General features: G+C 32.9%; 1 long non-coding RNA gene across 1 annotated transcript in view; it reads left to right on the top strand.

Annotated features, from left to right (window-relative positions):
• LOC129393211 (uncharacterized) overlaps window positions 1-12,489 on the top strand; it is a 212,605-nt gene extending 200,116 nt beyond the window's left edge. Inside the window, exon 3 of the long non-coding RNA XR_008619928.1 lies at window positions 12,391-12,489. This is a non-coding gene — a long non-coding RNA (uncharacterized LOC129393211). The remainder of the gene's footprint in view (window positions 1-12,390) is intronic.
• Window positions 12,490-14,081: the final 1,592 nt, after the last annotated feature.

Consider the following 14,081-nt stretch of genomic DNA (forward strand, 5'->3'; position numbering starts at 1 on the left):
AATAACTTACCTTAAAGGACATATAAGACTGACTAAACTAAATAGAAATACAAATCTAATTCCTACCCTCAGTTATTTGAGAAGATACTGCATTCATAAAAAGCATAATATGCTAAGAAAAAGAAAAAGTCAAATAATATATAAGATTTCTGGAAAATTAAAAATATAATTGCTAATGTTTAAACATGTATTATATGAGTTTACATTTTAAGTTTAAGAAACTTTTCTGAACATCAGTCTAAAACACAAAGAGTTGAAAATGATGAGAAAAAGATGGAAATTTAGGAGATCTATTCTGAAAGTACAACTTTCTACCGATTAGAGATCCTAAAAGAGAGAATAAAGAAAATGAAAGGGAGGGCTTAATTAAATAAATGACAGGATACCTCCTGGATTTGAAGAAAGGCACACAACTTTATTTGTTTAGAGACAGGATCCCATTCTGTCACCCAGGCTGGAGTGCAGTGGCACAATCTGCTCACTGCAGCCTTGACCTTCAGGGCCCAGGCAATTCTCCCACCTGTGCCTTCGAGCAGCTGGGACTACAGGTGCATGCCATCATGCCTGGCTAATTTTTGTGTTTTTTGTAGAGACGGGGTTTCACCATGTTGCCTAGTCAGTCTGGTCTTGAACTCCTCGTGTCAAGTTGTCTGCCTGCCTCAGCCTCCCAAAGTACTGAGATTGCAGATGTAAGCCACTGTGCCTGGCCTAGGCATGCAAGTTTAGATCTAAAAGGGGATTTTAAAAAATCAAATTCTAGACTTAGTATGATAGAATTTCCAAACTCTAAGCGTAAAGAACGTAATTCTGAAAAACTTTGAAAAAAACATCATCTGCAAAGAAGGGAGTTCACAGTATAGGATACCAGAATTTAGTGGTAGTAATCCCTTCAAAGTAATATGGGAAAATAATTTTAAACCTAAAATTATATATTCATAAACATATTAATCAAATATAAAGACTTAACAAAGCAACTTTAAGGTTTCAGAAAATGTAACTCACATATTTTCTAAGGCAGGAACTGAGGATGAATTCCAGCAATACAAGGTAGAAAGCAAGAAGGGAAACATGGATTCTAGGAAATAGTTATTTTGATTCAGCAGAGAAATAAGTGGAAATTCTCAGATTATAGTGAGAGTACAATATATAACTAGCAAGAGAATAGTTATTTCATCGTTAATCTAAACATCAAAAAAGGGGATTTGGGGGCAATAGATATATTAAGGGATGTGACACTTTCAAGAATTTAATACAATCATTTGTTCTTGTCAGCAAGAAGAAAATAAAAGGCCATTGGCGACTTGTGAGGGAAGAGAGGAAATGTACAGTTAAGTCATTACCCAAGTCATTAAGAAGTAAAATAAAACATGGCATGATCCACTGAACAACTGGAGAAAATAAAATCCGCTTGACTTTGCACTTAGGAACACCTCCCTTCAAATATAATAGCATAGGTTTCCTGACCTTAGACCCTTAGAAAATATTATGCAATATTAACAAACCCCTTGATACTTCAGTTATCAATATTTGTACAGATATGTTAATGTAGTCTTTTTATTGCTTTTAAACTTTGAAATCAATCTTTAGTAAAAACACGTATTATGTATTTGTTTATAAAAAATTCATGTTATCAGCCTTACCAATGTAAAAAATAAAGGTAAAAATTGAAAGAAATTAGGGGTCAAATGGCTAGTAGAGATGGAAGAAAGGAATCAAAATACTATTATCTTACATAATGAACAGTTATAAATTATTAAATTGTTGCCTAGATAGCAAAAGAAAGTTTTGAGAATATTATTTAATTTTACTAAGTTAACCAAAAGAGAAATTTAAACTAGTAGAATCTTTCAAAAATAAGAGCAGAGGAGGAGGAGGCTCAGGTCATATAATGGGTAGAAACAGAAACATTTCAAAGCATTTATCTTTGAGGAGGAGCTACACTGGTTATTCTTACTCTAAAATCTTTACTCTTTTACTGTTTGATAGTCTGCATCATCAGTTTAATATATTATGCTCTTTAAAATATTTTATTTCATTGTATGGGTAGTCTTAAGAATATATAGTTTGGATTTCCCAATTGAAAATGGAATTCCAGCTCCTCAGAGGGCTGATGTAGAGGATCACTTGAGGCCAGGAGTTGGAGACCAGCCTGGGCAACATAACAAGATCTTTGTCTCTTAAAAAAATTAAAAATTAAAATATGTCAATTTTTATTTGAATTTTAAAAATTAAAATATGTCAAGTTAAAAAACTTGACAGTGGACATGATGTTAATATTATTATGTTTACTATAAAATGTGAGCAATTTGAGCTACTTGTAAAAACCTGTTCTGAGCAGAAATTACTTTGGGGACAGCTAATAATTGGCTTAGTGATATTACTTTTCATTTGTCAGCTCTTTGCATATCTTTGGAGACAGCCTTTAATAATATAGCTAAATCAATGATCCTATCATTATTTTCACATCAGTGGTCAGTAACAGACGTATAATACACTGAAAATGGTTATGATTCTCAGGTCATTATAGTAAAATTGCTTAAAAAGAGAAACCCACATATTTTTAGCTTTAAGGCATGCCAATAATATATTGACTTAAACACTGCCTTATAGTTTGAATAAAGCCATATTTTTGGTTAGAAAATTATACAAGTGTAAAGTCAAGACTTTATATCATGTATTTGAAAGCCTGCCAAGATTTGACATTTTATATTTGTCTTACATTTGAGAAGATACAATTTTTTTTTTGTTAGAATTTGTGGGAGAGAAAAAAAGCTATAAAAATTCAATTTCACATAAAATTGTTTGAAATTGCCTTTCACTTGGCTAAATAGATTATTGATTTTGCCTTTTATAAAATAAAAGCTTAATAAAATTACACAACTTTTATTTCAAGGAGAAGAAATATATATATATATATGTATATGTATATATATCACATAGTCTGATACCCTTCCTTTGGAAAAATAACAAAGGTTAGTATTTTCATACCAAATCTATGAGCTGTTATGATGTTCTCCTAGAGAATGAATCATGCCATAATTAATGATTAGGCCAATTTATAATGATTGCTCTTTTGCATTTTAGGTGGGTGCTATTTAATGTGGAGGACCACAATGCAGACAGATGAAGAAAAGCTTTTTATATCAATTGATATAGGCTGAGAAAATGATGAAAGAGGCAGTATTTTAAGATTTGTATTGCTATGGACAGTAGAAAATAGAAACACACATGGGCAAATTGAAGTGTAATATTATCACAATTTTGGGGACTATACCAGTAATTTTCAAAGATTCTACTGGTTCAAGGTAGAAAGTTTCATACAACTTACTGTTTTGCCATTAGCAGAAGATTGGAACAAAAATTAGTTTTGTCTGGAGGATTCTGAATGAAAGTTGTTGAAATTGCTTTGTTCTAAGTAAAACATACCATTATTGAAACATGATTTCAAGAATATCATCAATATTTATTATTTATATAGGCTTTTTCAATAAAGTTGTACCTGCTTTATATGTGAAGTAGAAGAAACCATTAAAATAAAGAACTTTGGTAAATAAGAAAAAAATTATTTCTGAAATGTTCAGAAAATTTAGTGTCTTAAAAAAAATTTTCTTCATTGCAAATACTTTTTTTTTAGTTCATGATCTGCTGAACACTTCATTTCTTGAGTAGTTCAAGAAAAGTTTTCTAATTTCAGTTACCAATAGATATTTACACATGGATCTCAAAATCATTTACAGCATTTCTTTGTCCATACTGCCTGTTGAGAGAAAGATATTTTATAAACTTGGAAACTTTTTATCAAAAGCAGAGATAGAAAGCAAGGAAGCAGAAGATTATCGCTGTGCTGTGGATGGATCAGACTACACAGAAAATTAGCATTAATTTGTGAAAACCTCTTTTTTATTTATTCACTTTGGAAACAAATTTGCATGCCATCCTCTCTGACTTTTAAACCAAAAATCACTGTTACAAACCAGAGGAACCAGTCCAGATTCATTGTGGCCTGAAATTAAAGTGTTGGAGAAATATAATTTAAAACAAAATCCCCTCTTACTTCAGAAAACCTCTCCACAGGGTAGAAAAGGAAGAAAACAATTTTATTATTGAATAAACATTAAATCAGAATGTGATACACAGCACAGGCAATCCACTAAAAGATTGCAAAGACAAAAAGACGTCTTTCCTTTTTATATAGCAAAGCAGATATAACCTATTACATGCATGTTATTAAGATAAACAATATTTAGTTCTCAAGAGGATTTGACAGCACCATTTGTCACCATTCAATGGATGACCACCTCTGGTAATTGGGGTGGTCATCTTTGTTTGTTAACTTGCTTTATCCAAAGAAAAAATACATTTCCCATATCTTTATGGCAAGAGTTAGTTTTGAGCAAGGCATTGGCCAAAATTAGACTCCTGCCGTCCTACAGAAATTGGGAGGTAGGGGCATTATCTTCCTTGATGATTACATTTCAAGAGATGGTTCCCAGGTCCTTGATTGAGACATTCCTGGTCATCAATCTGGCAACGGGCTTATTTAGCTTTAAAAATCATTTAGGTCAATTTCAAAGAAGCAGAGAAAGAACTTAATTAAAAGTTTTCTAAAATAAATGCTTTCAACAAGCAGCATTAAACCTCCTGTCTTCAACTTTTATCTACCTTTATAGCTCTTAGGGGGAAATTAAAAGGACATCATGAGCTGAAATTCTCTTCTGAATCACTAATATTGGTTTTTGCAAAAAAAAAAAAAGCCATTGTTCTTGGTAAATGAGATTTGTAGCTTAAGGATATGCTTACTCACTGAGGTCTAAGCTTTGCTGTGCCTAAACTTATTCAAATAATGAAATATTGAGTAAGTATATCTGAGATAATATTGAAAAACTTTAAGTGGTCTTTAACTGATATTTGACTGAAATTGCTTATGCTTACATAGCAGTGATAGAAATTTGGAAGATGTATTGGTACTGTTATATTTGAGTAGTCTTCATGGTAAGGGTTCCAGATTTAACAAATGAAAATTCAAGACACCCAGTGAAAAGTGAATTTCTAATAAATTCAACTGTAATGGCCTGTCTTGTTTTATCTGTCAAATCCACTCTGAGGTGCAATGGTTGAAGCAATAAGGCATTCAAATTTTAGTTAGCTAAGTACTAAAAGTGTGAATGCCAGCAAGAGGGACAGTATTCTTCCCATCTGTTATCTATAAAATAGCTTAGAAATTTTAAGCTTATCAAGAGACTTTATTGTTTCCTAGGTAGAACATTAACCTGGAAGTCAGACTAATATTAGAAGCTGGTGGCAATTAATATTTATTAAATGATGGCAAGGTACCAAGCTCAGTTGTGTTCTATAAGCATCTCATTTAATTCACACAACATTTTTATGAGCTATAGAGTAATATCATCCTGTTTTACAGGTGAGGAAATGATTTTAAGATAAGCAATACTAATAATCAAAATTGTGCTTTAAATCCCAGTTTGGTCAAATTGAAGGTTTACTTTCCTAAACCATACACTCTACTACCTTCCAGATGACATAGCTTCTAGAATCTGTTTCTTTTGTTTCTAAATTTGCAGCCTTCCTTGGATGAGTCACTTAACCTCTGTTTTTCAATTTTTACGTATATGAAATCTGAGTATTAAATTGGATAATTTCTTGATTAGTACAATTATGTGATTTTTGTCAAGAAATTAGAATTATGCTACTGAAGTATGGGAAATAGAGATGTGTATAATTTGCCTTTATATAGATTCTAAGGTCAACTATGGCACACAATTTTTTTCATACCCATGTATTTCTTCCCAGTATGTACTACAGCATTTTATATAGACTCTCAGTGGATGCATGAGTAAGGGTTGGGATCACCGAGTTGTGTATTTCTTCCAGAAATATGGAATTCAAAAGGTCATTAAGAAGAAAAGAAATTCTCAAGTTCCTTCTGAATTTCTAATAACACGGGAAATGAAGTAAGGATACAGAGAGTAGTACGCTGAAATGATAGTGGTGAGCCATTCAGGTTAGTTAACAGGAACTAATGGGCTTCTAGAACTCTGTATATGCATGTGAGGCTCTTTTGGCTGTCTTAAAATTATCCTGTTCCTATGTTCTGGAACAAACATTTTCTTCCACCTCCTAAAGTTTTGTTCTTTACTTGTAACTTCACTGGTCCTCATTATTCTTCAGAGCGGAGAAGGGGCATTCTTCAAAATAGGCGTAGACGCTCTCTCTCTCTCCACCCCCAACCACCCCACCCCGCCCCATCTCTTTCAGGCTTCTTTTTACTAAAATAACAAATTCACAGACATGCATGTAAAAAATCCCAAAGTGACTCACTTAAAAAGTGCCATATATAACTATATAGAAGCATAGTTTCTGAATAGGAATTATAGGAATTATGAATCAATAAGACAGGAGGAGGTACACAAAAGCAGACCAGAATATAGACCAGTCATGACACTGTGGCATAGTTATCAAAAGGTATAGTGACATTTGTAGCTGACGAGAAGGTGATTGTTGTGCATATAAACTCTGAAACTCTGGGAAGTGTAGACCTGAGATCATGTATTTCAGGTTTAGAAACTTGGCATTATCGGCAGGTAGGCTGGATTTCATAAAACCTATGTGTCTAAAATGCAGAAAATTGAGCTTCAAGAGAAGATTAGAGGGACAAACAATATAAATTGCAATGCAGTGATGCATTACTAAAAGGTGAGAGCTAAAATAAATGTTATGGTAGTTAATATTAGGAAAATAACGCAGACCAAAATACGTAAACCATAAATTACTAAAGTATCATAAGGCTAGGCCATGCTCATGAAATGAAAAAAAAAAAAAGTGGGATCAGAAGAAAGGACATGTCTCTTCCTATGTTTTTTACATTCATAAATTTATTCTACAAATTTTTTAAAAGGCTAATTTGAATAAAATTAATGTAATATAAGAAGGATTGGCAACTAGAACTAAAAATAAAGGCTTAAGCATATGATGTGGTGTACCTAAGGGAATCTTTGAATATGGTTGGTACTATTTTACTAGAAAGTAGGTAAAAACATTTACAAGAGGTTAAGTGTGAAGAAGTATGAAGAAGGAGATTTATGGGTCATTATGGAGAAGAGAGATAGATGGAGGAATTCTCAGAGCATAGAACAGCAATGGCAGAAATTGCCAAAGTTGACTTCATGAAGTTGGTGGCAAAACACTGAAAAAAAATGTACATAGAATAAAATGAGTTAAGGGGATTTTATAGTACACTCTTGCCTCCTATAACTTCCAGAACACTGTGGGAGCTACTTATAGAGAGATTAGGAAGTTTAGGGGAAAAAAAATGTTTATTTTTTCAGAAAACTCAGAATGTACATATACCAGCAATTGCCAAAAGGACTGCCAAAAGCAGTGGATCTTCTAGGTCAGAATAAAATGGAGAACCTCTTTACATAGATGTAGATTTCAGGACTGTATTAGTTAACTGTTGCTAGGTAATAAAATACCTCAAAATTCCACATTTTAAAACAACAATCATTTGTTATCACACAGTTTTTCTGGATCAAGAGTCTAGGTATAGCTTAGCTTGTCCTCCTGTTTAGGATCTCTCTTGAGGCTCAAATCCAGTTATCAGTTGGAGCTGCTCTCATCTAACGGCTTAAAAGAGGAAGGATCCATTTTCAGGCTTACTTACATGGGCTGTTGGCCGGCTCAGAAGATTCACTTCCAAGCTCAGTCATATGGCTGTTGGCAGGCCTAAGGCCCTTGTTGGCTGTTGCAGAAGACATTATTTCTTCGCCACGTGGGCCTCTCCATAGAGCAGCTCACAACTTGGCAACTGGCTTCTCTCAGAGGGACAGACAGAGAAAGCAAGATTTCGGTAGTCACATCCCATGATTTTGACATATTCTATCCGTTAAAAGCAAGTCACTAGGTACAGTCCATAGTCAGTGGGAGGAAGTTACACAAGGGTATAAATACCAGGGTGCAGGAATCAATGAGGCATATCTTAGAGTCTGCCCAGTACAAAGACTTTGCTCTATGCAACAATATTAGATGATAAACAGCAAGTGGCGAGAAGTAGAGTTGACTGCCTGGACTCAGACTATCCAAGCATAATCATCTTTCATTCTCAGAATAAATTTTAGCTCATAAAGATTTAAAAAATTCAATACAGAAAAACAATCTCTTCTAATTTTTTTCATAATATTTATGTCTGGCATAAGTAAGGAACTGTGGCGTTTAGTGATGCTCTTTAGCTTAAACAAGATTAAAGCAGGACAGATTAAACTGTAACGACTAGAACTAAGGAATTTAACCTAATGTTCTTAACTGAACAGTAAAGAACTCCCAAGATGAGTTTATTTAACCACATATTCTAGTTTTTTGTATTTTCTTTTGTGAAAGATGTACTTTCTTTATATATGCTATTAGACAAGGACATTTTCCAGCAAAATGTTTATCACCTGCCCGAGCAGCTTTCCTTTATCAAAAGTTAACAGGAACAGTTGTATGGCATTACATATATTGATAAACTAAGCATAACTCTGAGTAGTTTCACATTTAGGGAAAAAAAGATAAATGTTTATCTTATCTGCATGATTTTAAAACAAGGATTAAATACAATAGAGTAGGCAAAGCAAAATACAGAAAAAAAGTCCTGTTAAGTAAGTCTACCATATTATAGAGCCTGATGGGATGAATGTAAAATCTATATAAAGAAGTATGTCTATCTATCTATCTATCTATCATCTAATCTATCTATGTATCTATGTATCTATCTATCTATCTATCTATCTATTATCTATCTATCCATCAAAGAATGGATTTTAAAATATGCCAAACAAGATGCTTTATAATTTAGGCATGTTTCTGTTTTGTGTTTTCAGCTTTACATTCTTATTCTCTAAGGTTTGAGTGTTTTTTAAGCAAAGAAATTTGGTTTATAAATGAGAGTCACTTATGTCTAGATATTGCTCATTAAATAATTCTTCTGAGAGGTAATTTTAGATTTGCTGTAAGCGATTAATCAGTGTTTTTTGAGATTCTTAGACATTGATAAAACAAAGCGGAGAGGGAAATTAAAGAATCACGCAGTCTATGTTGGAAGAGAAATGGGTGATTATTTAGTTTATTCTTCATCATCTCCACCCTCAAGTGCTCCTTCCAAAGCATACTGTAGGCTTTATACATTTCCAAAGATAGAAACCTCTTCACACTGCTTATTTTATTGTTAAATATCTCCAATTGATTAAGAGATCAACTTATGTAATGCCCATATCTACCCCTCTAAAATTTCCAAAAATCAACCTTTGCTTTGCTTTTTGTACTAGCATAGAGAGCCTAATCTCTCCCTAGATGGTGACCTCCTTCATGAACAACATCATGTCTTTTTCTTGTCTCTAGATACCACATGTCTTGTAACTGATAAATATTTCAACATGTATTTTTGAATGAGTAAACTACAATCTCTGAGCAAACTATGAGGAAAGACTTAGTATTATAGTTTTCCTTCTAAATTATCATACGTATAAATGAAGGCAAGTGATTTGTTTTCTAGGGTCAGGATCACTTCTTTGTCTCCACAAATGCATAGGAGAATAGATGAACTATTTGTGCTTAACTATATGGACCTTATCTCCTATGCTCCATGAAACCAAATTTCTTCCTGTAATAAATTGCCCTCTAGGCATTCTTAACTTTGCTTGTCTCCTGATTCCTTCCTTGAACTTCTGGTTTTCAACTTCTTAACTTATTTTTTGACCTGTTTACACTTACTCTAGCCAGCCCTAAGAACGTTTCCACCAATCCTATCCCTGACCTGATTTGTTCTCCCTTGAGGCCATCTAAACTCTAGAATGGTGGATTCTTCGTGTGTAGTGTTGAATTGGGTGGAAATTTGGTCACTTTCTTTGTGACTGTTTGCTGAATAGAAGTGAATGCCTAAAACATAATGTTTTATGGTGCAGACTATAGTGTATCATGGTGAACGTTCCATGTGAGCTTGAGTACAATGTGCATTCTGATGTTGTTGGGTGCTAGTCTACAGATGTCAATTATATACAGTTGATTAATGATGTTGTTTAGTTCAACTATGTTCTTGCTGATTTTAGCCTGCCGGATCTGTTCATATCTCACAGAGGAGTACTGAAGTCTCCAACTATAATAGTGCGTGCTTCCATTTCTCCTTGAAGGTTTATGAGGTTTTGCCTTACATAGTTTAATACTTTCTTAATAGGCAGGTACACATTTGAGATTATTATATCTTTTTGGAGAAGTGAGCCCTTTTTCATTATGCATTGTCTATCTTTATCCTTAATTACTCTACTTATTTTGAAGGCTCCTGTGTCAGAAATTAATATAGTCTTGCTTTCTTTTGATTAGTGTTTCCATGGTATATATATATTTTTCATCCATTTACTTTAATCTACATTTGTCTTTGTATTTAAAGTGAGTTTCTTGTACACAAGTATATTGCATCTTATTTTTTGATCCACACTCAGAATCACTGTCTTTTAATTGGCATACTTTGATGATTTGTGTTCAAAATGATTACTTATATATTTGAATTTATGTCTACCATATTTATTACTGTTTTCTATTTGTTGCTCTAGTTTCTCATTTTTATTTTTTCTTCAACTCTTTTTCTACCTTTTACTGTTTTAGTTGAGCATCTGATAAAATGTCATTTTTCTACTTTCTTAGCATGTCAGTTATACTTTTAAAATTTTTCTTTAGAATTTGAAGTATATATTTACAACAAATCTAACTTCATTTTGAAATAAACTAAACTGCTTTAGAAGTAATGTGAGTACCTGATAATTATAAAATAATTCTGATTGCTCCCTCCTGTCCCTTGTATCACTGATGGCATTTACTTCACTTATATATAGAAATACATAAGGTTATATGTAATATATATGATTATATATGCTTATATGATATATATGGAAGCATATATAATCAAATTAGTACATATACATATATACAAAATACTTAGTAAAAATACATTGTTGCTTTTCTTATTTTGAGAAAACTGCTATGTGTTAGATAAATTAAAAATAAGGCAAATAAAAATTTTTATTTTACCCATTTCTTCTTTAATGTTTTTTTCTTTATGAAGATCAAAATTTCTGACCTATACTATTTTCCTTTTCTCTGAAGAATGTCTTTTGACATATCTTGCAAGGCAGATCTACTGGAATGAATTTCCTCAATTTTTGTTTGTCTGAGAAAATCTTTACTTCTCACTTACTTTTGAAGGATAATGTTGCAGGGAACAGAATTCAATTTTTTTTCCTTTGTCTCAATGCTTTAAATAATTTACTCCATTCTCTTCTTGCTTGCATGGCTTGTGAGGAACAGTCAGATATAAGTCTTATCTTTGTTCTTTTACAGGTAATATTTCGTTAGCATTTTTCAGGATTTTTTTCCTTTGATTTTCTGTAGTTATAAAATGATATTCCTAAGTATAGCTTTGGTTTTCTTTTTTTTATCCTAGTTTGTGTACTCGAAGCTTCATGGATTTGTGGTTTGGTGTTTGATCGTAATTTGGGAAAATCCTCAGTTATTATTATCTCAAATATTATTGCATTTTTTTCTCTCTTTCTTCTACTTCTGGTATTCCCATTACATATATGACTACCTTTTGTGGTTGTCCTACAGCCCTTTGTTATTCCATCCTGGTGGTTTTTATTCTTCATTGTTCTCTTTGCTCTTCAGTTTTTATTTTTTTATGCATATCCTAAAGCTCAGAGGTATTTTCTTTAGCAGTGTTCAGTCTACTAATAACCCTATCAAAAACATTGTTTCTGTTACAATGTTTTTGATCTCTTGCATTCCTTTTGTGTTTGTTCTTAGAATTTCAATCTGTCTGCTAAGATTACACATCTGTTCTTTTATACCATCTATTTTATCCATTAGAGCCTTCAGCATATTAATTGTCGTTGTTTAAATTCCCAATCTGATAATTCCCATAACCTTAGTAGAGTTCTGATGCCTTCAAAATGCATTTTTTGGCTTTTAGCATGCCATGTAATTTTTTCTTGATGGACAAACATGATGTGCTGGACGAAAGAAATTGCAGTGAAAAGGTTTTTGCAAGTGCGATGGTAAAGTGTGGGGGAAAGGAAGTGTTCTAGAGTCCCAAGGTAAGATTTCAGTCTTTTAGTGAGTCTGGGCCTTTGGACTGTGAACTTCACAAGTGCTTTCAGACATTGTTCCTTGGGTGGAACTGGGTGGCTAGAGATGGGCTAGAGTTGGCTACTTCTCCTAGATCAGTCAGGTTCTGAAAAAAAACCCAGTAGGTTAGACTCAGCTTACAGTTTCTCTTGAGTGCAGCCCGTGTTAAGAAGAATAGAGTATTCTGGTGAATTTAGAAATTATTTTTTCTTCTTCTTTTGCCAGATATATGCAGATATTTTTCTCTTATATTCACTATAAGAACCTGCTCAAACCACTGGAGATAAAACTCACAAAACATGGGAGACTGACTGCTTTATAACTGGATGCCCTGGAGTTTTAACCTTCGACTTGCCCACACTGAGCCTCTAGTGAGTCATCAATTACTGTTCAGATTTTCCTATTCTGATGTTGGTTCTTGTGTAAGTTTTCACTCACAAGTCTCTGTTCTGGTAAGCCTTGACTCCCTGTATTCATCTCCACAATCTTGGGGACAGCAATTTATGTCTCTTCACTTCTCTTAAGGGTACAAGAAGAATGGTTGATTTTTCATTCTCTTCAGCTTTAGACTTGTTGTTAGGATGGAAGTGGCAACTTTCAATCTCCTTAGATGTAGAACTGGCAAAGGGAAGTCTGTTTCTATAATTTTTAACTTTAGAAAAAAGTAAGGCAAAAAAAATTGTTGAGAAACCGTGAATATAGTAAGTATTTTCCTTTTGTAAATATAATTTTGTGGGTTTTATTTGGGTTCAAATTCTTATCATGATGTCTTATTCATTCATGTATTGAGTATAACTGATATGCCATGTAAGTTTAACCATCTAAAGTCAGTTTGACATTTCTAAGCAAAGCCGAGGGTTACAAAGAAACTGGTTGTCATATTTTTATGACTTGACATTCAAACTAAAACTATAAAATGACCTTCAGAGTTAAGAATGTAGAGTACCTTGGTTTTTAATATCTCATGGGTGAAAGAGGAAGGAGCTCTGAAGATTCTTTGATCTCAATTGCTCTTGAAGGAGTTGTTGCAATAATACTCAATAATGTCTGGTGTCCTGATGTATTTGAGAATATTTCCCCTAGATACTCCCTAATTAGAATATAGCCAATTCCTACTGCCTTTAACCCATTACCACTAGGCAAGGAAGGAATAGCAGGGCAATTTGGTAGTCATTAAGAATATTTGAAGATAAATGTGTTCTACTGGGATTAAGCATTTCATTCTCCTGATAATAAAATTATATTAGCTTCATAGGTATTCATAATATACTTTAGGCTATTTTAAAACAATTAAGAAAATAAAGAATATTCACTTCCTTGAGTTTGTTATTGTTGTTGTTGGTCTGTTTAATTTGTAGCTTGGAAACAGAGCAGACTCAGCTGAGAAAATTAAAAATGATAGTAATATAAGTTCTTTAAAACCTTAAGGATGAAGGGTGAGAGCTCAGTATGCTTCAGAATGCATTATATAGCTACAATGTATTACAAAATATCCCTGAAGTGAATCTTTACTTCAAAAACCAAAAGCCAGTTAATTAAAAATACAGTGTAATTTACCCTTAAAATATGCATTTTATTTTGTAGGCACTATGAAAATATGCACTCAGGAGTTAAATATATGAATGAAAAATAAATAAACTAGGCACCAAGGTAAAATATCAACCATGATTACATCCAAATATTTGCCTTTCTTGTGTTTCTATATGTGTCACTAGGCAGGACTAGTGAAAAACATATAATGAGTGCTGTCTGGTATAACTTTAACTATTTAGCTTTAACTAAACTCAAGGGGATTCTTTGAGTTTATATTTCACTATATTTCCCTAGTTAATTTACTCTTTCCCTCTGTTGAATGTTATAGTACCTTTTCAAATCTTCCATATTTTCTCTCCATCCTTACTTACAGGTGATGATTT

The sequence above is a fragment of the Pan paniscus genome, chromosome 8 (assembly GCF_029289425.2).
Source record: "Pan paniscus chromosome 8, NHGRI_mPanPan1-v2.0_pri, whole genome shotgun sequence".
NCBI classification, from domain to species: domain Eukaryota; kingdom Metazoa; phylum Chordata; class Mammalia; order Primates; family Hominidae; genus Pan; species Pan paniscus.